General features: G+C 48.6%; 1 long non-coding RNA gene across 2 annotated transcripts; it reads left to right on the forward strand.

Annotated features, from left to right (window-relative positions):
- The first annotated feature begins 2015 nt into the window (after positions 1 to 2015).
- Positions 2016 to 27208, forward strand: LOC116882557. 2 transcript variants are annotated; one of them, XR_004385665.1, is made up of 3 exons: positions 2016 to 2117; positions 14274 to 14392; positions 27148 to 27208. It is a non-coding gene; the product is annotated as an uncharacterized LOC116882557 (long non-coding RNA). The 2 variants fall into 2 exon arrangements; XR_004385664.1 differs by lacking the exon at positions 27148 to 27208 and adding an exon at positions 15278 to 15289.

A 27208-nucleotide genomic window follows, 5' to 3' on the forward strand; every position in this document is an offset into this window, starting at 1 on the left:
GCACAAGATGGGGTTTTGAAGAGATGTGAGACACAGTCTTTGCCCTCAAAAGACCCTCCTCACCCAGGAGTTCATGCAAAGGTTAGAAAAATAGTATTATCAGGCAGCAAGTGGTGAGGGCTCTGTGAATTCGCCATGCGAATGGTGGTCAGCGGACGGGGAGAACACTTCGTTCGAGAGGAGTAGAAGGTTTGGGGCTTAAACTAGAATGGGACTAGGAGGGAGGGCAGGCAGAGCAGAGAGCTCATGTCTGGCTCTGAGGGCGGAGGGGAGGTGTAAGAAATCTGAATTGCCAAGCAAGGATCCAAAAAGAATGAGATCGTGGGGAAGGGGGGGTTGTCCAGAGAGATTACTGGACAAACGAGCCATTGACTGAAGTGGGGATTTTTCTGGACGGGTGATTACTTTGGGGGAAATGTTGACTCTGGACTTGCTAGCATGAAGGATGAGATACCCAGCAAGGGGGCTGCCTCGTTCATGGGGCCAGTCCGAGCTGGAAAGGTGCACTCAGAAGTCACTTCCAAGGCTCCTTAAAATGATAAGACGGGATGAGTTCTCGAGAGCTGGAGCAGGCGCAAAGCCCCGTCAAGTGGAGTCAGGCTTACACCTGCCCACGAGGAGGTGGCAGGAGGAAGTGGACCGAGTGGAGGGTCTGGAGCACAGGCCCCCGGTGGTACAGTGGGGCTAGAAGGCTCTCTGCAGAAAAGGCAGAAGACAACGTCAAGAGAGTGGAGCATGTTCCCTTCTTGGCCACCACAGAGAAGCCAAGAAAAAGCCTTGAGAGACAGGACTGAACATGCCCCTTGGACGGAAGTCATCGGCCGCCTGGAGAAAGCAGCCGTGAGCCAGTCAGCTTGGCAGGTGTTCGCAATGGGCGATGATGACGTAAATGGAGGGAGGAAATTTTTGCTGTTGGTGTTTTTTTTTTTTTTTTTTTTTTAAGTAGGCTGTATGCCCAGGGCACAGCCCAATGCGAGGCTTGAACTCGTGACCTTGAGATCAAGGCTGAGCTGAGATCGAGAGTAGGACTCTTAACCAACGGAGCCACCCAGGTGCCCCTAGACCAGAGGTTTTTAAACAAGGTGGAAAGTACTAATCACCTGGAGGAAACCTAAGAAATAACGACTTCCTAGGCCCCGCATGAGACCTCCGAGTCAGATCTCTACAGGTGAGCTCAGGAAACAGACTGCTCATGGGCGGCTCCGCAGGAGCTGGTCCCCAGATCAGTGTCTGAGAACCCTGATAGGCGGTAAGAGGTGAGCGATAGCATGTCCTTGAGGGGAGAGGGGCTGAGGCCGTTCTCTTGGTGGTTTGTTTTTCCTTTAATTTCATTTTTAGAATAGAGGAGGCCTGAGCTCTTTTTCCAGGCCATGGAAGAAATAGTTTGATCGAAGACACAAGACAGAGTGGGACACAGGACATGGTCAGGCGTCCCCACAGAGAAGGAGCCAGGTGCAGGAAATGGGAGAGGTTCTCCAAGGCCGGCGTGGGGAGCAGCCTGGGGGGGAGCTGGGGGGGTGGGATGTGGGGCAGACATTCAGGAGAAATTAGAGTCAGTGAAGGGTAACCCCTGGATTCTTTTTTTTTTTTTTTTAAAGATTTTTTTAATATATTTATTTGACAGAGAGAAAGAGAGACATTGGGAGAGGGAACACAAGTAGGGGGAATGGGAGAGGGAGCCCGATGCAGGGCTCGATCCCAGGGCCCCGGGATCCTGACCTGAGCCAAAGGCAGATGCTGAACCAACTGAGCCACCCAGGTGCCCCCCCCCGCCCTGGATTCTTCAACGGATTCGAAATGCAGCTTGGCAGATTTTTGAAAAACAGAGTCAGTGCCCCTAAGCCTGCCTCTTGTTGACTCCTCAGGAGTGTTGAGCAAGTCATATGTCACTTTCGTCACGCCAGCTACACCCGGGAAACACAGGTTATGAAAGTCTAGAATTATGAAATGACACCCGTAGTGTGGTTACACAGGAGCTTTATCTTTCGAAAGTTTCTAATTCACAGCTTCCGAGGGGATGTGCTCTGCCTGACAGTTGATACCTGGGTTTTGGGAAGACCGGGGCTAAGATCAGAAATGCCCCCAAGATCCTGTTTTGGACCCGGGCAGCATCACCTGTGAGTCCTGATGTCAGGGCGGATGGGGAACCCTTGGGCGCTGTGCCTGCGGGCTGTGCTGAAAGTGGGTTCTCAGCTTTGTGGCAGGAAGTATTGGGTCACGGATCACATCTCACACCCTTTTCTCACTGGCGGGCCTGGCTCCGTGTGACATTGGGTCTGTCATCTTTTCCTTCTACCTCTCCTCCCTTCTACCCAGTGTCTGCCTCGTCCAGCTGTCACCGGTGTATTGTCTTTGCTTCCAGATAAGCATGTCTAGTGTGTTCTCACGATAGTCATGAACTTAGTGGTCCAGGGAATAAAACCACTATGATGTTTTGAGCTCTTCCTGTGTGCATTTTACCTAGCATGTCCCTTTGAAATGTGCGCTGGCCACATTTCTGCTTTACTATCCTATGACCATTAAGCAATCTTTTCTTACTGTAAAAGATAATACACATATTATTACTAATAATACTGCTCACTCTATGCTGGGAGCTGTTCTAAGTATTTTAGTGTCTTGAGGCACTTGAAACTCACAAGAACCCTATGAGGTAGTCACTTTTTTAAATTTATTTTTTTTATTTCTGAGATTTTTATTAATTTATTTGACAGAAAGATACAGAAAGAGCAAAATTGGGCAGCAGGGAGAGGGAGAGGGAGAAGCAGGCTCTCCACCGAGTAGGTAGCTCCACGTGGGACTCCATCCCGGAACCCTGGAAACATGACCTGAGCCAGAGGCAGCCGCTTCACCAACTGAACCACCCAGGCGCCCCTGATGTAGTCATTTTGATCCCCATTTTATAGAGGGGGGGCTCGAGGCTTAGAGCAATGAGATGTGTGGCTCTAAATTCATGCCATTACTGCGAGGTGGGGGAGGGATTCGAACTCACATCCGTCTGATACAAAGCCAGAGCTCTGTAGCTGTAAATGACGCCATACATGGAAATGTAGTTTCCCAGAAGGGGAAGCCATGCTTGGGCATTCCAGCTGCTTGTCCTTTTGCTCTCTGATGTCTCAGCACCATCTCGGACAGGCGTTCTCCAGATAATCTCAGCCGATACCTCCGCCGGAGGGGTCAGGCTGCTCCTCTTCATCCTCCACGTGCTGCTGGAATTTGGAACAACCAGTTGCATTCACCCCCTCAAAGCCTGCAGTTCCTTCCCTGAGCTTGTGTAACAGAAGAGTGAGGCTGAGGCCAGCCCTGATGCATAGATCTCAGAGAGTCGATGGACAGGGAGGCCACTCATTCATTCATTCATTCATTCAAGAAACAGTCCACGCCACCCTGATGTGCCGTGTTTGCGTTGTGGAGACAGAAGTGTGGGAATATGCAGTCCCTGGAGAAGACATTCACAGGCCACTGGGGTGATCTGCCTGTGATGGCTGGATGTTCAGAGGAGGGCCCTAACCCAGACAGCAAGGTGAGTGGGAGGTGTTACTTCCTGTGAACCCAACGTTACCCCATGCATGGTGTAGGGTGAAACCCACAGATGGCGGGCTTTCAGGATTTAGGGTAGAAAGCAGTACATTCCCATGGTGCAAGGCCCATACCTAGGGGATTATCTCTCTCACCCAGAGAGCAAAGTACGACAAGGGCAGTCTCCCCAACAGGCACATCTCAAGGTGGTGGCCACTGGGCAGCGTGCCAACACCAAAAAGCTTGGGACTGAGGCTCCAACTGGGGGGTCCTTTCTGTAATCAGCTGGCCGAGTGACTTTAGACAAGGTATCTAGTCCTCTGAACTTCACCTTCTTGAGGTAGAAAGCTGGAGATAAGACCTCTCTCTTTGGGTTGTTGGGAGCTTAAGGAGCCAATGAATGTCATGTTCAGCCTTACTTCTGGCACATTCGCAAGAGCTAGCACTGTTTTGCATAGGTGGTTCTCAGCCGGGGGTGATTTCTCCTTCAGGGGACATCTGGCATGCTCTGGAGACATTCTGACTGTCACTCTGGGGAGGAAGCAGTCCCAGCAAGTCAGGGGTAGAGGCCAGGGATGCCACTAAGTGTCCAAGGATGAGGCACAGGACAACCCCACAGCAGAGAGTGACCTGGGCTAAGTGTCCATAGTGACAGAGTCCAGAATGTTTATTCCGTGGATATGTTAATGCACACAGTCCCCAAAGGAGCCCCCTGCAGTAGTGCTGTTCCCATTCCCCTGTTTTAGATCAGGACATGCTGGAGAGACTTAAACACTCTGGAATTTAAGCGACTTCCTCAAGTATCACTAGCTGGGGAGAGCTGGGATTTGCACCCCGGGCTCCCGGGTCCAGAGTGCTCAGTGGAAGGGCTTACCCTAGGACACCTTCCATGGGGCGAGGTGAAAGGGCAGGGCAGGTCGGCTAGCCAGACGCTTCCTCTCCCCCGTGCCAGTGACTCCCGAGCTCCAGTGAGTGTCAGAATGACACGAAGAGCAAACCAACCTTGCAGATCCCAGGGCCCCACATCCAGGCCATGGTGCTGTGGCTGCGTTTGGGACACGAGGCTCTCCCCCAGCCCTCGGGGAAGCTTTCATGGAGAGCAGTGGCATGAAACCAGACTTACAGTCGTTTGGCTGTTTTCTGAATCTCAGCTTTTCAAGAGCTGCTATGTGAAGAGCTTACCATAATTTCACGACATTGTCTCAAGAAAAAAAATAAGTGCAAAAGGTTTGGGGTGTGGGGATGACTAGCGTCTTCTCCTAAAGGACACCCCGTCCGTATGAATCTGTTCCTAGCCTATCTCCAGGTGAGGGCAGGACCATGGCACTCGGCTGTCTCCCGTCGCCTTGAATGCTCGACACTGAACTTGTTCCTTCCCCTTCCCACCCTCAGCCATTGCTTCTTATGACATTGCCCTCCTTGCTGTCTCGGCATCACCCAGGCCCCAAACATCAAGCACCTGGAATTCGCCTTCCTTCCACGAATGTGGCCAAAATTCTTCTGTCGTTACGTCTCTCCTGTTGCTCTCCTCCTCCTCTGGCCATCTCAGCTATCATACAGGTCAAGTCTTTACCCCCACCCTGGGGAGGGGGGAGCAGACTCTGCAGATACCTTCTATGTGTTCTGCCAACCTCAAATCCTTGTCCTCTGATGCGCCTAGCCAGAGAAATCTTCTGAAGATGCCGCTTTATGTCCTTTGCGGATCTACGGATTCATTCACTGGTACTTACTGGGCGCTCCACTGTGCCACATGCAGGGCTGTATAGACAAACATGAACGTGACCCCAGGAGGTCCCGTCCTTTCTCCGTGGTGCCCAGCTCAACCTCCACCCCTAACTCATCCCTGCATTGCCCTACACAGCCTCTCCGCTCTGTCCCCACACGCTCAGTTCCCACTCTGTGGCTTTGTCACGTTCCTCAAGACCCGAGGCATCTCCTCTCTCATCCACTTACCTAATTCCTATTCATCCCTCAGAGCCCTGGTCCCATCTTCTTTCCACAGTGAATGCCTCCTTAACCTTCCACTCCAGGACCATCTCTCTCTTCCCATCGTCTTTACCATATCCAAAGTCACCGTTATTTTTGGAACCGCTACTTAACATACACATATGGATTCATTTTTATGCATGTCTGGTAGGGGATAAAAGGTTGCAATCTGGAACAGTTTATTGTAAAGGATTTAGTCACTCTGGGCGGCATGGTGGGTACAGACACAAAATAGGCGTCAGTCTGCCAATTGTAGTTTTAAATTCCTGTGGATGGACCTTTTCAAGCCCAGATCTGCAGGCTGCGTGCCTGGCTTACCCACTTGGACCGAGCGTGGCTGCTCAGAATGGCCCAAACCCACAGAGGCCCCGGTTAGTATCTGCCTCTGGCAATAATTCCAAGAATTTCTGGATTTGTCCTCCCGTGATTCTTCCCAGAGTTCTCTGACGGCTCAAGGGAACGAGGAATACTTCAGAGACGGCTCGTGTTCATCGACTGCCTTACTAGGGGCTGAGCATTGCGTGATGTGCTTTACAGGCACTGTCTTGTCCGACGCTCAGAGTCCCCACAGAAGTCTGGGACCATCACCTCCATCTTCCACGTGAACAAACCGAGGCTAAGGGAGGTTCAGGGGTTTGGACGGCCTGATCGCAGCTGCCATCAGGGAAATCCAGGCCTGTTTTTATTCTTAACTGGTGACGCTTCTAGGCAATCCGGGGTTGGGTCTAAAAACTATGAAGACCCCCAAGTCTTTCCAGTTTCTACACGGATCCTGGAACTTAGAGCCTTTGTGATCTGCGGTACTCTGTATCAAAATGAGGATTATTTTAGCAATGACACGGTTCCAGGTGAAAAGACATTGTGTCCTATTCAGTCAGAGAAGATTTAAAATAATTGCTGCTTGGTCGTAAGCCCGGCTCTGGATGACTGAGAGGGTAGCGGGTAAAAGGGCACGTGCACTAGTTACCATGTTTTCTAGGAAAACCGAGGGATGAACTGCTCCCTGGGACATTTCACTCGGGAAATGAATACGCCTGTCGGTTCTGTCTCAAGGCCGCTAATGAAATCCTTTCTTCTGGGCACGTGCTCCTTGTCCTGGGTAGTTTTCCCTCCTGCAGGTGGTCTGGAACGCCTGATGCTGCTGCTTGGGCTTCCCCACTGGCAGGGAAGGAGGGGAAGTAACATCTCCTAGCCTGCTGGAGAACAGAGCTATGTAGCTTAGAAACGTGGAATTCGTACCCATGACCACACGTGCCAATGTTCATGGTTCTTAAGCGTCTATTTGAAGAGGCAAACTTGATGGGGGAGTGGTTGCATCCTTCGAAAAATTAGCTCTTGTTGTGTTTTATAAAAATCCCGATTCAGAGAGGCGTGTAGTGGAGACGAAGTGAGCTAACATTTTGGTCCGGAAGGAAAGGCAGACAAGATAGATGCTCTCAGTAATTCTGAATATCACTGAGTCTTCTCTTTGGAGTCAGTTGTACTTTTTGTGTCAGTTCTTATTAAAGTAAAGTAAAAGTATAAAATATCAGACACCTTGATAATAACACTTCATTAAAGACAGACAGGTCCCTGAGCGAATCTTGAGCACTAAGAATAATAATAAAAAATGTTTCATTGAACCTGCTTTTAAGGTCTCCGATGTTTTAATTCCCCCCGTCTCTCAGAATGCAGCTGCTCGAAGAAGGCCTCACATTTACAGTTTTTCTTAATCCTGTGAAACACCAAATCACTCTTACCCTTTTTACCTTTTAACATTGAATAAGCCTTATCACTCTTGTGTTTTCCCAGTTGAGATACTTAGAATTATGTTGGGAAAATGTAACTTAGGTTCTGCTTCTTTCAGAATTTGCTCACGTGAGAAAAGCATTTTTTAGAAAAGATTTCACCAGAGGTCACATGTGTTTCTTCAGTCTCTCAGAAGATCAAAGCAGAATGGAATGGAACACTATTCCTCTCCTGGTCCCTTGCTTCCTTTTTGTTTACTGTCCAGTATGGGGATACTATTTTGGAATCTCCAGCGTGAGGTCTGTGACAATCGAGAATTACATCTGTTTGCTAGTAGAGATCTAGCTACTCTGCTTAAGCAAGTAAGTGTTTAATTCTCTTAACTAAAAGCACAAAGACAGGGCAGTCTTTGCTTAGTAAGAAACTCCACGGTGTCATTAGGAAACCAGGTTCATTCTATCTTTCTTCTCCGTTAGTTGGAGATGTCTATGGTTAAGGACGCCTCATCAATGAAGGTGGCTGCTGGAGCGCCAGTCATTAAATAAATATGAGTTCTTATCAGGAAAGAGAAGGGAGGACTTCTTGAAAAACTCATATATTAAGTTCTACTTTATCTTTTCTTTTTTTAAGATTTTATTTATTTATTTTAGAGAGATCACAAGTAGTCAGAGAGGCAGGCAGAGAGAGAGAGGGGGGAAGCAGGCTCCCTGCTGAGCAGAGAGCCCAATGCAGGGCTCGATCCCAGGACCCTGAGATCATGACCTGAGCCGAAGGCAGAGGCTTAACCACTGAGCCACCCAGGTGCCCCAAGTTCTACTTTATCTTGTTGGTCACATGTGGGTGATATGTCATGTCATTTTTTCACCTAGGCACATGTCCAAGATTTTAGTAGTAAGGAAGAAAGGAAGAATGGATTACCACCAGCAGTGCCTAGCACAAAGTTTGTGTTTTAGTCTGGCGATTCTCTGCTTGGGCTAGATGATGCTGCAGCAACAAATTAACCCCCAAATTTTGGTGACTTGATGTAGCAAAGATATTTCCCTTGCTCGCACAAAGCCCGATGTAAGTCCCGTGGCTCTGAGGTGTTCCTCCTGTCTGTATGATGACGGCTTCCTTTTACGCCCCCCTACCCTCAGCATGTGGCGTCTGGGATGCTGAGGCAAGGAGAGATAAAATGGGGGTTCTCACGAGGGCTTTTCACTGTCCCCTCATGAAAGTGACCCATGTCACTTCTGCTTACAGTCCTTGGGCCACAACTAGTCGTACAGACCCTTCCTAACCCAACTGGGCTAGGAAGTACCGTCTTCCTTATGACAATAAATTTGGCTATGCAATTCAGTCCTATTTCCAAATGAAGCCAATCAGCTTCAACAGGTCCCAAAACAAAGTAAAAGCCTGGTTTTCAGCAACCCTATGTCAAGTGTTTACTATGTTCCAAAGCATGGTGTCCAGTGTTCTGGGTACAGATATGAAAAATACCGGAATTCCCTTTCAATGAACTTACTGTCTAATAAAGAAGACATTAGCACACCTGGAGAGTAATAATGGCAAAAATAAAAGTAAACGTTGGGGGCTCTGGAAATTGAAAGTTGGGAGTATTTCTAGCTGTTGCCCAGGGAAAGTTTTTTGGAGGAGGTGATAGGCAAATGGGTCCTTGAAAGATTAGTGGAATCAAGCTGGGGGAGGTGGTCCAGTCACTAGTGTCTCCCTCAAGAAGTTTTCTGAATCAGTAGGAAGGCCAGGTTATAATTTCAAGGCTACCAGCTAGGTGGTCTTAGGAAAGTTTTTCCTTCTATAAGATGAAAGAGTTGGATAAAGTGATCTCTTTTGGCTCTCTTACCTCGAATAACTCTAATGTGATTCTCTGTTTAGTAAAAAAAGTCTTTTATTTATTTATTTTTACATAATCTCTACACCCAACCTGGGGCTCACACTCATGACCCCGAGATCAAGGGTTGTATACTCCACGGACTGAGACATCCAGGCATCCCCCCGTCATCTCCAGTTCTTAAACCAACATCTCAAAAGCCTAATGATGTCGCCTGAGCACTTACAGACAATAAAGCCTTCCAAACAGCATCGTCAATGCTCATGGAAACATACCTGCAAAAGAAAGAAAAAAAAACAGAAGAAAAATCTGTCAGGCAATATTCACTACTGTTCTCTCATTTTATTGCCATTTCTTCCAGGAGTTTTCATGCCTAGGTTTAAAGATTTGGTTTTTCTTCTTTTTCTTTTGAACATAGTCGCCAAGTAGAGTACGGGCTCTATTAGAGATATCTTTATCTCTTAGTAGACTACCTCGAGAGTTTTCTTCTATGTTATTTCAAAGTCTTCGGGCACATGAGCAAATACGATAACTGTGACATTCAGATCCATTCCTGTGCCTCTTTCTGACGAGCTATTTAAAGACCAAGTTTCCCTCACATACCGGTGAGCTTAGTAGAAATGAAATAATACCGTAGGAACTTTAATCTTGTGAGAGCGGGCATCAGGTTGCTTTTATTATAGTTTGTTCCTTAAAAAATTAGAGCTCCAGTCTGCTGGACCCCAAACACACATCAGCCACTTTAACACACGCTTCAGATAGATTATTGACTCATTGCTCCCAGCAACTGATACTTATTTTGTAGATGATCAAACTGAAACTGAGCTGACATAACTTGGTTAAGGTCTCATAACTAGAGAGTGGCTGAACCAGGAGCCACATTTAGTTTCTGTGAGTTGTGAGTCTTTGTTAACTACCAGGTAGTATGGTCTGTCTGCATGGCCAATAACAGAAAATGAACTGAAGTTCACGTAGGCATAAAGGTCGGATGTAACTAAAGCCCACACAGATCTTGCAAGCTTCAGGTAGGGCAGGATCCAGGTGTCCACCGAGGTTCCCTCTTGCCTCCCTTGCTCTTGTCCTGTGTTGCCATCACCTACAGTTAGGTTCTCCAGATGGCAGTCTCCAGTGGCTATCACAGGGGGTGACTTCAGTGCCCATAGAACTTTCTATTCCAGAACGTCCAGTGGAAGTTCAGTGGTACGATCTCACTGGCTTATTTTTCCTATGTGGCCATCCCTGACCCAATTACAGCTGTGGGGGTGGACATTTCTGGTTGCTCAGTCTCAGTCACAGTCGGTGGGGCCTGAGGGTGTGGTAGATTTCAGTCCTGTCCGAATTTCATGGACCGAGAGGGGTTGGTGTTCTCTGAAGGAAAGGTATCAAAGAAAGGTATCAAAAGAAGGCAAAATGGGTGCTGGGCAGGCAAAACCAAGCGCTGTCCTCCACACTGAGTTTCTCTTTAAGGCGTTATTTTTTCCCCCAATCTGCCTCCAGAAGAGCGAACACTTTGCCATGTGGTGTTACCTCCCAAGAACACTTCACTTATGTCTTAGAAAAATAAATACACAGCCAATTTGCAGATTATACCTTCCTTAGTTCTGCTATAAATTATATGACTTGTTCTTGGCAAAGCTGGAAGTTGAAGCGGGCATTTTCTCCTCGCCCTCACCAACTCGAAGAATGAGTGGCATTCACTAGAGTGTGTGTCCGGGGATGAATTTGCCCATCGGAAGGGGATAGTTAAATTTATGGGAAGACTCACACCTTTGCAGACGGTTCCAAGCATTAGCGACAGGGTGAGGAGCCTATAGGCAAGCAGGAGATATTTTTCCTGCTGAAACTGGGCCAAACCTTAATTTACAGTATTTAAAAAATTCATGAATCTGGAGGAAACCCATTATGGTCACCTTAGTCACATTAGAATTCCCCAATTTTTTCAGCATGTCCCAGGTGGTTTGAGAAGACCAAAATGTGTAGAATTCTAGCTGCAGGAAAAGACAAAACCAGAAATCCAAAAGCCTGGGTTCTAGGCTCAACTTGGACCCTCATCAGCAGGGAGGTCTCGGACTGGTCCCTTCGTGCCCCTCACTCTTGATTTCCTCCTCTATAAATGTAGGATTTGGTTTATATGGGTTATTAAATGCTGGGGGACCCGGGAAGTCCCAGTCAGATATCCATCAGAAACACAATGCATGGGCCATTGGAACTGTTCCTGAGGCTCAGTCCTTTCAATATCGTTATTCCAGATCTTTTAGGGGTTTCTAATCCTGGCTATATAGTTCTCCTGCTTGGCACTAAGTCCTTCTCTACCTAAGTGTGCTGTAGGGACAGATTGGCTTCACCAGCAAGGAAATCTGGTTGATTTTATTTTGAGAACTTTTAGGTTTTAAGACATCACTTGGTAGAACCGAAGGCATCTCCACATCTAGAAATTATGGATTCAAATAGTTCATTAAGACACTTTGATATTAGGACTCTAGAACGCCCTGTCAAGGATGCTGGAGTTTATTTAGTTTTTAGCTGGGCCCCTATCCTGATACTTTATGATTTGGGGAGCAACGCACCAGGCTTTTCTGTTATGTCCTAAAATCAAGTATTTTTAAAAACCTCATCTATTGGGAATTTGATTGGGAGGTTCTCATATATACTCATTCATTCTCCATTTGTTGAGTGCGTATTATCCACCAGGTGCCGTGGAAGAAATGTACTGACACACATTTACATAAATGGCTCTGGCAGGCAAAAGCTCTTTTTGAAGACGAGCAGGCAAACTGGGAACTCATTTTTTTAAAGGCTGATCCAATAAAATGCAATGCCACCTATCAGTCCTAACTTTCCTGTTTCTTACAGCCTTTTATACTTGTTATTTTTTTACATTGAAATATAATTCATGTAAAATAAAATTCATGATTTTTAATGTAGGCATGTTAGCAGTTTTTCATATGTTCAGTGTGTTATGCAATCATCACCGCTGTCTTATTCCAGAACATTCCACCACCCCCCCAAAAAACCCCAAAAAACCCATATCCATTAACAGTCAGTTCTGATCCCTGTTTTCTTACCCACCCCCCTCAACCACTAGTCTACTTATTTTCTTTATGGATTTGCTTATTCTGGACATTTCATGTAACAAAATCAGACTGTATATGGCCTGTTGTGTCTGGCTGCTTTCGCATGGTCCATCCATCCACATTGTGGTGTGAATCAGACTTCATCTCCTTACACTGCCGAGTGATGTTCTGGTGCACGGACTGACCACGTCTTCCTCATCCTCTCACCATCTGATGGGCATTTGGGTTATTTACACTTTTTGTTACAATTTTAAAAGATTTTATTTATTTATTTGGGAGAGAGAGCGCGAGTGAGCACAAGCAGGGGGAGCAGCAGAGGGAGAGGGAGAAGCAGACTCCCCACTGAGCAGGAAGCCCGATGCGGGACTCGATTCCAGAACCCTGGGATCCAAGCCAAAGGCAGACGCTTAACCGAATGAGCCCCCAGGCGCCCCTACCTACACCTTCTGGTTATTATCAACAATGGCTGCTATGAACATTTGTGCACAGCTTTTTGCATGAATGGACATTTCAACTCTTTTGGGTCTACATCTAGGAGGGCACTGCTGGGTTCTGTGGGGATCCTGTTTCCCTTCTAAAGGAACTGCCAGACCATTTTCCCGAAGTGGATTCACTTGGATGTTCCCTAACCATCCTGGGAGTTAGTTTTCCTCCCAGTTTCCCAGAGAGGATTCTAAGGCTGTGAGCTGACAGATGTTTCCCCAAGGCCCCAGTGTGGGGTTTATGTGTGTAGTTGGCTTTCCCCGAGCCCCCGTTCCGTCCCCGACATGGTTCCCAATGAGGGTCCACAGAGGAGTCAAATACGGGGTCCGCGTGGCGTTGGCCCTCGACTCTGCGGGAATCCTTACCCGTGGTCTTGAAGACACGTCCAGCCATGTGAGTTGGTTCAGATGGAACCGGCCCAGAATCAAAGGACAGACGGAAACAGACATGCCTCCGTTCCCGAGGAGTTTTGGGGGATGTTCCTCTACGGGAGATGCAGCTTCCTAGTCTCCACACTGCACCATCATTTCGGGTTTGATTTTCTTTTCTTTTTTTTTTTTTTTTTTAAGATTTTATTTATTTGACAGAGACAGATCACAAGTAAGCAGAGAGGCAGGCAGAGAGAGAGAGAGAGGAGGAAGCAGGCTCCCTACCTAGCAGAGAGCCCAATGCGTGGCTCGATCCCAGGACCCTGAGATCATGACATGAGCCGAAGGCAGAGGCTTAACCCACTGATCCACCCAGGCAGCCCTCGGGTTTGATTTTCTTTTTCTTTTTTTTTTTTTTAATTAATTTATTTATTTGACAGAGACAGATCACAAGTAGACAGAGCAGCAGGCAGAGAGAGAGAGAGGGAAGCAGGCTCCCCGCTGAGCAGAGAGCCTGATGTGGGATTCGATCCCAGGACCCTGGGATCATGACCTGAGCCGAAGGCAGTGGCTTAACCCACTGAGCCACCCAGGTGCCCGGGTTTGATTTTCTTAAAGGAGAGAATGTGTAAGCAGCTGGCATTGGCCGTGTCTCTGAAATGAATGATTTTATAGTGAAATCATGTCATCATAGGAGTTTGGGACTATGTTGAGAAAGAATAACAATCCTGAACGTATCTATTATTCTTCCCCTTTTCCCGCACTGGTGTGTGTGTGTGTGTGTGTGTGTGTGTGTGTGTGTGTGTTACCGCATCTCCGACCACGTTCCCGTGGGCTGGGCCGGGCGAGTGCATGCTCTTCCCCTTCCAGGGACAGTAACCGCACCTCGGGGAGGTGGAGTGATCGGCTCTGGGTCACATGGGAGAGCCAGAAGAAGCCTTTCCCAAATACTGTCCCTTGGATTGGTGCCTAGACAGGACAGAGTTTCCACAAAGGCACGAGGAAATGAGACGAGGAAGGGCAAGGTAGTGAGGTTTTCACATCACTAAACTTATTCCATTTTAAGAACTGTCTTTTATTCCAAAATTAAGTACCTCTTATTGTGATGTTGGTAAACTCTCTCTCTCTCTCTTTTTGTTTTTGCTATTCAATGAAATCTGCCTGAGCGGGGTCAGGCTGGCTTCCAGCCTTTCTGATTAATCATGTTGTTGTTTTTCCCCTGAGCGCCTCATCCTGGGTAAAGTAAGAAAGATACCTTCCTACAGATCTTGCCATTTTTCCCACATGCAGGTGTCCCATGCAATTTTGGTATCTGGCCTCCCGGTTTTCTGCTGCATTTCTGGGATTCACAAACTGGCGGGCTCACCACGCAGGCAGAAATGACTTGTTCGGTCTTCTGGTTTCTAATTGTGAGTAAATACGTCTCACTGTTGGATTTGCTAATTATTGTGATTTTTCGGGGTGTGGGATGGGGGGAAGAGGTTGGACCTGATGTTTCTAGCAAACTGTCATGGGCTATATTTGAAGGGCTGTAACAAGGACTCATTTTCTGCCTGATTCTCCATCTGGTGCAAAGCAAGGCTCAACCCAGACAGGTTAATTAACTTGCCCACATCCCATTCCAGTGAGAGGAACTGGAAGTGGAGAGCCTTCTATTCTAAATATTACTCATCAACTTTAAGCTGTAATCGTGGGAACAACATGCAAGTTACCAGTGGAAAAATCCACTCGACTTTCTGGAAACCCTGAGCAAAAAGACACGGCAGGATCAGAGCAATGTCAAGTCGCTGAGTGCCAGCTGGCCCTCCCCTAAAGCAGCCTTCCCCCAACTTTTCCAACTAGAATCCACCCTGCTCCCCTTGCCGCTTTTCCCTGCTGCCTTTGGGATCTCTTGAGAAGAGTTAATCTTCTCTAGAAGGTGGTGTTTCATGTGTCTTCCAGCTACTTCTCATTCCCTTCTCCTCTATAGGTAACCATGTTCTCATGCCCACTTTACAGATGGAAAGCCCAAGGCACAGAGACGTTAAGACACTCACCCAAAGTCACACAGGGCTGGGGTCTGTACCTCAATCTGGCTCTGAGGCCTCTGTGCTGTGCTGCCCCCTCTGGTTCCGTGGCTTTCCTCCTTTTACCTACATAGTGTATTTCTTTACCTAAGTGAAGTCAGTCACCTAAGCTATATAATACACTGGAATTTTCCAGTGTACTTGGCTTTCGCTGGGGAGACCATTGCAAATGTCCTGGAAAGACCACGGGCTCTGGAGTCAAACAGCTGCACTCACTTGTTTCTGCAGACATTTCCTAGCAGTGTGACCTTGACTGGTCAGTGAGTAGAGACAGCCTCAACCGACTCATCTGTGTGATTGAGAGAATGCCGTGACGTGTCCTGCCAAGGAGTCCGTCTGAGAGTGTGAGCTCTGGCTCAGGATGGCCTGGGGCACCCTCTCTGGGGTCAACAGGTGCATGCCCGTTTGCCTCCCTTTGTCCCCTCTTCCGCCCTCCTTTCTCCTACTGAAATGCTCACATAGGCTTGGTGTTTTCTCCTGACTCCCACCACCTGCTTCTTTGCTGGAAGAGGGCAAGGACGCATCCCCCGAGAGGTCCATGGCATGGAGTGATACATTCAGAAGGGGTGCGAGTGTCAAATGGCGTGCTTTCTCATGGGAAATTAGAAATGCCACCAGAGAGAGAGAGAGAGAGAGAGAGAGAGAGAGATTCAGTCTATGGAACCCTGAATTGTCCCCCATGAGCATTTGCACCACGCGGACGTGAGAAATGGAGTTGACGGGATGGGCGTGGAACACGAGTCCCATTCCTCACATGTTGACTGATCAGGAGGAGGCCTGCGGGCTGGGGAGGCCACCCCTGTGGTGTGGGCTCACCGCCCAGGGAGTCCAGGTCTGCCCGCTGCCCGTCTATCCAGAGCCCTCCCCAGAAAACCTGAGGAATTTACCAAACTCAACCAGATGTTCTTGCTTCTCCTCTTTTGTTTTGAGAAATGACTATGGGTCATAATTCTTCCTGTTACTAAGACTACATCATAGGCGGAGATGGCCTGGTATGCTCTATGCCTATAGATCCTTCTGTCCCCTGGGCCAACATGAGTATGTTTAACGGAAAAACCAAGGTGCTGATGTGGAATGCCCAGCATTGAAAAAAGGCTTTCATCCTTTCATCCAAAGGACAAAACAACAGTATTAAAGACAATTTTGAGAATAGGTTTAAAAAATCAGCCACGATTCTGCCAGCTTAAATTTCTATGATTATTTGCGTGCATTAGATTTTAACCTTCTCCCCCAACTGCAGACATTCTGCACGAGCAGAAGCATAGTGGGGGAAACTAGGTGTGTCTGGGGCCTAGATTTTGCAGCCGTGTTCTTGGTAATTGTCACTTTAATGGCTTTGGTGGGAGAGGGGAGCATAGGCTCCTCTTGGGAATGAAGAGAGTGACTCCTGGGCACAATGACAGTGATGTGACATCATGTGCTAACCCATGTCCCTGCTGGTGAGTCTTGCCAGTTTTGTGCAATTCTAGGTGGTGCTGGCAAGCAGCTAGGAACAGCTTAGAGCCACAAGACACCGAGACCTAAGTCTAGTATCTTTAACACACGAAAAGAACAAAATGAAGCCAAAGGTGGGCTGCTCAGAGCTGGTGTGTTGTCACACGGAGACCTCAGTGGCCTGGGCTGTTCTTGTTTTTCTGCTTTGCCATCCTTCCCGCCTTGCTTCCAAGTTCAAGGTTACAAGATGCCTGGTACACTGAGGCCCCAGGGTCTGCATTCCAGGTGAGAGGTGGGAAGAAGAGAGCAAGGCACTTCCCCACTTCTGCTGTCTGTTCTGTTTTGTTTCTTTTTTTAAAAGAAACACTATTTATTTGAGAGAGAGAGTGAGCCCACACAAGCGGGGGAGGGGCAGACGGGCAGAGGGAGAAGCAGACTCCCCACTGAATAGGGAGGCTGACATGGGGCTCCCTCCTAGGACCCCAAGATCACGCTCTGAGCGGAAAGCAGGTGGGCTGAGCCACCCAGGGGCTCCTGTCTATTCCCTTTTAAAGAGTCTCCCCAGAAGTTCAGTGTCAGAGCCCCTCAGCTGTGTGACCTTGGGCAAATTAGACAGACTCTCTGAGGCTCATTTCCTCATCTGTAAGCTGACAGCAGCAGCTCCCGACTCCCCGCGTGAGTGGGAGAGAACGCGCAGATCCAGCCCTGGCGGGGATGGGAGGATAGTGTGAAAATCGCGCTTGCAGTCGGGTGCGGGCCGCACGAGCTTGGTGTTCCTGCTACAGAAGATCGTGGCCCGAGAATGCAGAACCACCCCCTTTCCCCGTCCCGAAGTGCTGCTGGGAGGCATGGAAAGCGGAACTGGACCCTGTAAGGTTCATGTCAAAAGGAAGTTCGGGAACGGCGAGATTCTGGCCGGCGCTGGGAGCCATCCAGTCTGTCACCCTCTAGGCCTTAGCTGTCTGGGAGGGAGAACTCGTGTTGCGAAAATGGGCCACCGCTAAACTCAGGCTGGAAAATCCTAATGCAGGCAGTTCCTCAAAAACTCAGGGGCTTCCAGGCCAGTGGACAACCCCCCGCCTGTGGATGGAATGGTCCAGAACTCAGTAATCAAAATAGTAAATCACATGAACACTGAGGCCGGGTCCCTATCTGTTTACCTCTGCATTCCAGTGCCTCACACCTGGAGGCGCCTGAGCAAAGATCTATTTATTAATTCTAGCCCCTAAGACCTAGGGCCAGTCTCCCGTGTATCCTCCTGTGTGTCTATGTCCCAGATATGCTGCTCAGCCCCCACGGGCGCCTGGAGCAAAGAAGGACTGCCCTTGTTTGAGGCACACATTTCAACAAAGGTAGTTACGGTGGGATTACAGGTAACCTGAGCACTCACTCTGTGCAGGCCCTTAGTACTCTCCACGACTTTGCTCATTTAATCTCCCTGTAGTAGCGGGTATTGTAGAAGAAGAAACAGAAGCTCAGAGAGGGTGAGTGATTTGCCCAAGGTCACAAAGCTATAGGGAAAGGCAGAAACTGGCCCAGGGTTACTAAATCGGGACATAGATTTTTTTCCTGGAAAATCACTGTGAAATCCTGCAAATGGATTGTTAAGCATCCTTTAGGGAACTTTATTTCAGCTGATTCACTGATTCTTAAATGGCACACTGTAGGCAAATGATTTAGCATCTTCAATTCTCGGTTTCCTCATCTGAAGAAACGGAAAATAACGGTATCTACCTCCTAGGGTTTCTGGGAGGGTGAAATGAGGTGGGTGCGTCCGCCATGCCTGGTACACCGTGAATGTTCAATGCATCTCAACCGTCATTAGTACTGCCAATTTTGTTAATTGGATGAGTAGTTCTTCATTTGTGATGGATATCACAATCATCAGTGGATGGTTCCTTTTTACAACGTAGAAGTCTAGGTCCCGAGTGGGGCATTTTGAAAAAGTTCCCCAAGTGATTCTGATTCGTATTCCCACATGACAATCACTGTCGAGTGTGGCCCCAATATCATTAAGGGACTGTTTCGTTCATGATGCCAGGCTATATGCTAAGATGCCTCCTGAAAGCAAAGGTCGTGTGAAATGAGCACATTCCCATAGGAGCTGAGAGGCAGGGGCAGTCAGGAAGTCTTCGTGGAGATGGCCATGACAGGGCTGGGCTCAAGGCTTGGCAGGGTTAGCTCTAAGATTGGTATCAGGGTGGTGATGGAGACAAGGGACAGAGGATGTCGGTGGTGACACTTGTGACTGGAAGGTAAGGTCTGTTCTGGGGGGACTTGGGAGGTGAGGCCAGGTGATTGGTTGGAGTCAGAGAGCAGAGGGGCTTGAATTCCTGACCAAGAGGGTCTGTACTCTGATTGGAGAAACAGGACCAACCACTGAGTGTTTCTAAGCCAGAGAGCCAAATGCTCAGAACTCTTCCCTCGGCAGACAGATCTGGTGCCCTCACAAATCAGAACATGAAGGACCTGCAGGCAAGAAGCACACAAGACTAGAGCCGACTCCTGCCCTGCACCTGCTAGGTCTGGAAGGATACCCATGGCCCGTCAGAGTGAAGGGACAATTACACAACCTGGAGACTCATGGTTTGGTGGGGGAGGGGTGGTGAGGGGAAGAAGAAGTGAAGATGATTTTGAGATTTGAGCCTGGGTGATGGGAAGAGCCGTGCAGTGACCAGAGAAAGGGAAGTTGGGGTATGAGCTGGGTTGGGGGTGGTAACATGACAAGTTGATGTGCTGAGTTTGAATGTCCAGGAAGTAGGTACACATATTTGGGAGTTTGGCGGAAACATGCAATTCAAAGGAGAGACTGGATCTACACACAAGCAAATGAACAAAAACAACACTGTGGGGCATTGCCTGGAGTCTCCGCAGTAGGAGAACTCTGAGGGAGGGAGAGTAGAGCAAGGACTCAGCCTAGGGTCTGTGGATGGGCTTCTTGCCTGGGGAGATGCCTGTAAACCCCTCAGGATTGAGCAGAACATTATGCCTAGGAAAGAGTCCACAATTTCATTGGCTTATTTACACTAAACAAGATTAAGAACCACTGCTATATATAGAAAGAGGGGAACTGGCATTGTGCTCATGGAATTTTCACATAATGGGTACTGGGGAAAAAAGCCCGGCCAATCTTGGCATCACCGGCGGCCATAGCTCGGACCCTGTCCTGGTTGTCCTCACCGTGGCAGAGTTTTCCATCAGAGTTGTTTCAGAAATGTTTCTTCTTGCTAAGACAATTCGGCAGGGGGTGGGGGGGGGTCATCTTTTTAGTACATGGTCTTGAGAAACTGAATATCCACCTGTAGAAGAATGAATCTGAACCCCTACCTCACACTGTATACAAAGTTAACTCAAAATTAGTTAAAGATGGGAGTGCCCGGGGGGTCAGTCCTGTGAAGCATACAACTCTTAATTTCCGTTCAGGTCATGATCTCTGGGTCGTGAGATCGAGCCCCGTGTAATGCTCTGCACTTATCATGGAGTCTGCTCAGAGTCTCCCTTTCCCTCTCCTTCCTTCCCTACCCTGACTCATGCACTCTCTAAATAAATAAATAAATAAATAAATAAATAAAATCTTTTTAAAAATTGGTTAAAGATATAAATATAACAGTAAAATGATAAAACTCTCAAACACTTTTAACATGTAGATCTTTGTGACTTTGGATTAGGCAATGATTTCCTAGATGTAGCCCATTAAAGCACAAGAACCAAAGAGTGAATTGGATTTCATCAAACTTTAAGTTTTGTGCTTTAAGGACACTATCAAGAGAGCAAAAAGAGGGGCGCCTGTGCGGCTCAGTTGGTTAAGCATCTGCCCTCGGCTTAGGTCATGATCCCAAGGTCCTGGGATCAAGCCCACATCAGGTTCTGGGCTCAGGGGGGAGCCTGCTCCTCCTATTGCCTCCCTCCCCTCCCCACTTGTGCTCTCTCTCTCTCTTCACTCACTGTCTCTCAAATAAATAAGTAAATGAAAATCTTTAAGAAAGCAAAAAGACAACCCATGGGATGGTAGAAGATATTTGCAAACCATATATCTAAAAAGGGCCTACTGTCCAGAATATATGTAAAGAATTCTTACAACTCAACAAGACAAAGATAACCCAAATAAAAATGGCAGAAGACTTGAATAAACATATCTCCAAATGAAATACAAAAGTAGCCAAGAAGCACATGAAAAAACTGCTCAGTATGATTAGTCATCAGGGGATTGCAAATCAAATCACCATGAGATACCACTTTATACCCACTAGGATGGCAATAACAACAATAATAATGACGACAGACAACAGCATGCATGCGTTGGCAAGGACGTAACGAAATTGGAATCCTCATACGTGGCAGGCGGGCATGTTGAGTGGTACGGCCATTTTGGAAAACCAATTTGGCAGTTACTGAGAAGGTGAAATATGGAGTTAGCACATGACCAACCATTCTACTTCTACGTATATACACAGGAGAATTGAAAACAGACGATCACCCCAAAGCTTGAACACAAACATTCGTAGCAGCATTACTCATAACAGCCAAAAAGTAGGAACAATCCAAATGGCCATCAACTGATGAATGAAGAAATGAAAAGTGCGATTTCCATACCATGAAGTACTTATTCTGCCATCAGAGGAATGGAGTATTGATACCTGCTCCCATGTGAATGACCCTTGACAACATTGTTAAGTAAAAGATGCCAGACACTAGAGGCCACATGTATGATTCCATTTAAATGAAACATCGCGGGGTGTCTGGTAGTGCTGTCAGTTAAGCGTCTGACTCTTGATTTTGACTCAGGTCATGATCTCGGGGTCGTGAGATCAAGCCCTGCATCCAGGCTCTGCTCCCAGTGGCGGGGGTTCTGCTTGGGATTCTCTCTCTCTCTCTCCTTCTCCCTCTCCCTCTGCCCCCACACTCATGTGTACACACTTTCTTTCTCTCTAAATAAATAAATAAATAAATAAATAAATAAAATATCTGGAATGGGCAAATTCACGGAAACAAAAAAGTGGACAGTGATTGCCAGGAGTTGGAGGAGGAGAGGAATGGGGAACGACGGCTAATGGGTAGGGGGTTTACTCGGAGGTGATGGAAATGTTCTGAAATTCAATAGTGGAGACAGTTGCATAGCCTTGTGAATATACTAAAAATCACTGATGAGTTTTACGATATGTGAAAGTGTATCTCAAAGAGATGTTCTTCTGCCTTCTCTAGTTCTGATTGTCCTTCAACGGGGTGGAAACACTATACATATTCCAAGAAGAAGGAATCACATGAACAAAGTCACAGAGATGGGAGAGACAGGTGTCAGGGAGTGCTAGACGTGGATGGAACACAGGTGTGTGTACAGAGGAATCAGGGGATGGAGCTGAAAAGATCGTGTGTGTGTGTGTGTGTGTGTGTGTGTCTATTTAAAAACACTACTTTGGGCATTTGAACAAAAAGACCTGCCCAGCAGTCTAGCTCTGGTAGCATTAAACAAATACTTAATTCAATTTCAGTTACCCAGTTATCGAGTGAAGGACTGCAAGCTCAGGTGCTTGGGAAACAGGGGATGGGGGATCCCTGCTGTGAAGGGGTCCAGGGAAGCATTCTGGAGAAAGAAGAGGTTCAAGGCCAGTGGCTTTGGGCTGACCGTGAGGGCAGCTGGGAGCCATTTACAGGGTTGGGCCTGGAGGGAGAAGGGCTGTAGGAAGACTTAGCCAGTGGTCTTTTCAACTCAGCACCCAAGGCTCTTGGGAGTGCCAATCTTGCCAGATACCTGAGTTGTATCCTTCGGACGCTCCGGGGGACAGGGTCCCCTGGAGCTCCACACCAGCCCCGATCAGAGCTACACTTGGGGTGGAGACGCCCACTTCAGGAAACCCTGCCCCAGTTCCCCACCACTGGGTAAGCCTGACCTTGGGGTTGGGTCTGGACTCAGATCCTGGGTTAGCAACTTACAAACTGTGGGACACAAGGCGAGGGTTACTCAGCCTCTCGGAGCCATTGAGGAAAGGCTTTTTAAATGGCGCATGACACTGTTTACCTGAACATTGAATACAGGCCTTTCACCGCCTTATCTTACTCAGGTGAATTAGAGATTAGAGGCAACGAGGGGGGAGGGATTTGAGGGCAAAGGGGCTTTTAAAATTTTGTTTCTGAGCATCTTAACTCTTACCCCGTAGGAAGAAAAGAAGGAAGAACACCATGACTGCTTGGGGCCGTGGCTGGGCCTCCATGTCCATGTGAACTTGAAGCCTGACTCACTTCACAGACACTCCTGGCTTCTGTGGCTTTGCTTCCTGCTTCTGGATCAAAATTTAGTTCGGCAAGCATTGGCCAAGGGCCGGCCAGGGGCCAGGCTCTGGAAGGTTCTGAGGGACACAGATGCGGCTCACATATGGGCCTGGGCTCAGTACGTGCCCACTCTACTGAGGGACACGTTTGGATGCTGTTATGACATGATGTGAGGACTATGGCGACTCAAGGGAGGGAAAGGCTAGTTTCAACTGATAGAAAGGAGAATTCCAGCGGGTGAACATGTCCACACCAACTTACAAGCTCCTTCAAGGGGAAAACTCCCCTTCCCACATCAGAGCTGCCGAGATGTGCTTGGGGCCTGTCGCTCTATGACAAACTCAGCTGACTCACTGACAAGTCCTGCAGCCCTCGGCTTCCTGGTGCCACCTGCACGTCTGTCCCAGAAACCTCTTCTTTGTGGCCAGGGCTTGTGAGACAGTCTGCAGCAATTCTTGCCTTTATTTAACAAACAAACAAACAAACAAACATACCGTGGCAGGAAATCTCATGAAAACAGCAAACACCTGCCTGCCTCTTTCTACCTGCTCGTCTTGCTCCCCTGTGCCCCCGGAGGACTGTAAGCGCCTTGAAGCCATGACTTCCTCCTGGAGAGCTGGAGTTTGGCCTGTGGCCTGGGCTCCTGGCACCTATTTTTTCCTAGGATTGTCTTTCTGGGAAGGAGGGTGGCCAAGCCAGCTGGGTTGAGCACGGGGCTTTGAAAAAGTGGGAGCTTGGGAACGGAGCATGGAGCGGCCCCCTGGCTGGGAGGAGTTGCCTCTGTTAGCTATTAGGGTGCAAGGGGTCAGTCACCTGGACTGCCCCCATTGTACTGGTTGCTGTGGGCTCCTATTGTTAAAAAAAAAAAAAAACCAACAAAAAACAAAAAAAACCCCAGCAAAGTGGAGGTTTGCTTAAGGAGCTTTTGTTCAGTGGGAAAAAGTCCTACCTTGGAACAGGAAAGGCATCAGCAGTGGTGGGGGAAAGGGTGGACTGTCTTCTTCACAAAGAGCCACCTGCTGGCTCTTCCCTGTAAGCACGGCTCCTGGAGCTGCCTCCCTGGGGGCAGAGCTCGCTTCTGGTTCTGGGCAGGGGGAAATGGCTCCTCAGCGCAAGGGAAATTCTCCTCTCCACCACAGTGTCCCAGGCGGCTGCCCACTTTGGTCTACCTCACTGTGGCTTTCAGGGACCTATAGGCCCTGCCTGTGGGCTTCCTGACCACCCCCTCCCTCATCCCAGTCCCACCAGCCCTGCTGCCCTCCTCAGGGCCTTTGCACTTCCTTCCCTAGGCTCCGAGTTCCTCTCTCCAGGATCTTCCCAGGCTGGCTCCTTCTCATGGCTCCTGTGTCAGCTCAAATAAGCGTCTCTCAAAAAGGTCCATCTGGACTCCTCCGTCTCAAGCAGTCCCCAAATCAAGGCATTCTGCACCACACTTCTTGGCTTCATTTTACTCATGTGCTGTTTCATGGCACCTAAAATGATCTCATTCAGGGCACCTGGGTGGCTCAGTGGGTTAAGCCGCTGCCTTCGGCTCAGGTCATGATCTCAGGGTCCTGGGATCGAGCCCCGCATCAGGAGCTCTGCTCAGCAGGGAGCCTGCTTCCCTCTCTCTCTCTCTCTCTGCCTGCCTCTCTGCCTACTTGTGATCTGTCCCTGTCAAATAAATAAATAAAATCTTAAAAAAAAAATGATCTCATTCATTCACCTCTTTTCACCCTTGTGTATCATCCGTGTTAGGTCTCAGAGAGCAAGGCCTTGTCTGTCTGTTGCATCTCTGTTTCTCTGGCATCAAAGACCGTACCTGGCTTGTGTTTGGTGTCCAGTAGGCATAGGTGGAAAAACACGGATAGAACTGAAAGCATAGAACCCGGAAAGGTAGACGCTTTGGAGCCCAGACTAGTCTGTCTGAGGCTGCGCTGGATTCCTCCTCATTCCCTTGAAAAGCCTATCGAAGGGCCTCTTTCTGTGTCTGGCACCCGTGTTCCTCTGGGACTGTATCTTCGTTGCCAGGAATTTGGTTCTTTCCACCTCCTGATGTTGCTCTGTCCCTTTCTTGGTTTAGTTTGTCCCCACATGCTTTAATGGCTCGAGCAAGAGCTGTGTGGATAGGGGAAGCCACCTTCCATCTTTGAGGAGCCAGCCACCGAGACTCCCCATGCCCAGCTTCCTCAAGGAGGCTCCCTCAGATTCCAGGGGGCACCTGCTCATTGGTCCAGACTCAGTCAAACGTGTTCCCTTATTCCTTGCTTTAGTTTCTTCGGTGTGTGTGTATGTGTTGTGTGTGTGTGTGTACAGCCCTGGGCGCTGTACCACCAGGGCTGTACACACACACACATACACACACACGCATGGAGTCTTTGTTCCCACTGACATCTAGAAAAAAGCAGCTTCAGCCATCGATTCAACACACTGTGAATGTCCAGTGACTTCTCCACATTCTTTGGGGGTTATTTTCTTGTAATCGCCTCTGGAACCCAATTCCTGCTTTCTTCTTTTGTGGCTTGGCTCTTTCTGTTTTTCTCTTCAGCACTGGACTCATCCTTGAAATGGAGCCCATCCTTGGGTTCTGCCAACACAAACAAAAACAAGCAAACAAACAGTTCCATTCATGCATGGGACATGGGATTCCTCCAGAGGAATATGGAGGGCCTGTGAGTGCAACAGGATGTAGCTGTCCGTGGGGAATCATGGTTGTGGGGTGCCTGGGTGGCACAGTTGACCATTGGTTCCAGCTCAAGTCATGATCTCAAGGTCTTGAGATCCAGCTTCCTGTTGGGCTCCCCATTTTCCTGGCCCCTCCTTCATCCACATTTCTTTTTCTCATGCTTTCCTTCTGGGTTTCTCCCCACTAATTCCAGTTCTTGGGATGAGTTGTGCAAGCCGTCCAATGCCACGCCAGCCTCTCTTCCCACATTCTACATATCCCAACCCGTCAAGGTGCTTGGCAAATCCTGACGGTTTCCTGTTTGCTCAGAGCCCTTCTCCTCAGAAGGCAACTGTGGTCTAAACATATCTTCCTCTTTGCAAGTGAGTTCTCCCAGCGAAGGCCAGTGGGAATCTGATGGCCTGGGTATCATCCAGAGAATGACCCCGAAAAGTACTCTTCAAGGGCTGGCTCGTTGCCTACTTCCTGATTGATTCTGAGATGCTAACTGGCTCGAGGATGCTGAGGAGGGGCTGAAACCCAACTGCTGAAGTTTCTAGAACAGCTTTATCTCCACAGGCCAGCCGGGAGTCCCTGAGACCCGTTTACCCTTTTCCTGGGAGTGCTCCCCACCCCCCCCACCTAGGGTGAACCAGGAGTTTTCATGAGCTTTTCTCAGCCCGGGACTTAATACAAAGAAACACGAAAGAATCTTTCCACTTTTCATCCCAGCAGAGGCCAAGCTGGGCGGGAGGCAGAGGGCTCCTTGTTTCTCGAGAGGACCGCTCTGTGCAGCGAGCCCAGGAATGAAAAGGGGATCAGAGAGGCATAGAATGTGTGAGCTCGGTGGCTTTTGGAAAACCTGCAGAGACGCACCCCCTTCTCTGTAGCTGTGGGACTCCAAGTCCAGAGCAGTGAAGCCATGAGCTCCCTCAGGGTCACACATTAAGGCTGCGTGATTTATAGTCCACCGTTCAGTTTGAGGAGGAAGCAGGAGTCCCCTTGGGTGGCCCTGGCTCTTGGACAAGCCCACTTAAGGGTTGTCGAGGCTGCTGGAGGGAACTCGCAGCTCTTCGAAGCAAGGAAAAATGAGTCAATGGCTCGTTCTTTTGAGCTGTCGAACTTGAAACGTCTCAGCAGTGTTTCAGTACTTGAGATGGTAGGCGCTTTTGGTGAGGAAGGTGTCAGGAAGGATCCAGAAGATGGCGATTAGGTTCTTTGAGCCATCTGTGGGGAGGAGGAGGACAAGGGCAGGAGGTGGGTTCCTCCCCCGTGGTGAGATGGAGATGCGTAGATGGGTCAATCCACTGTCCTCTCCTTCCCGCCTGGACTGCTGTGCCAATGGCATCCAGTTGACTTTTTCTTCCATGGAATGGCTCCTGGGTCAATGGGAATTGGAGGAAACAATTGGTGCATAAGATTGTGACAGAGACCGTCATGGCCAGTTTAATTCTGCTCAACAAGTAGTTCTCAGGCACCCAGGGGGCGTTGCGTGCAAAGCCAGGTGTGTTGTGGGGAACAGGAGAAAGTGTTTCCAGTCCTGTTATACCCAGCACCAGACAATCTTACATGGAAGCTGAGACCCATCTCGGTGGTGAAGGACAGAGCATGAGACTGATGAGCTCCACTGCCACCTGTCACGGTGCAGACAATATGTGTTCTGGAAAGGCATGAGGAAAAGGGGTCAGGGGAAGGGACCACGAGGCAGTGGAATCTCAGCTCAAGTGAAAGTGTGTGCATCCCCTCCCCTGAGGCTCTGCCACAGCAGGTGCTCCACAGAGACCTCAGTGACAGAGGGAGAGGAGGGCAGACGG

Source organism: Lontra canadensis, unplaced genomic scaffold (assembly GCF_010015895.1).
Source record: "Lontra canadensis isolate GAN:19392208 unplaced genomic scaffold, GSC_riverotter_1.0 scaffold85, whole genome shotgun sequence".
Classification (NCBI taxonomy): Eukaryota; Metazoa; Chordata; class Mammalia; order Carnivora; family Mustelidae; genus Lontra; species Lontra canadensis.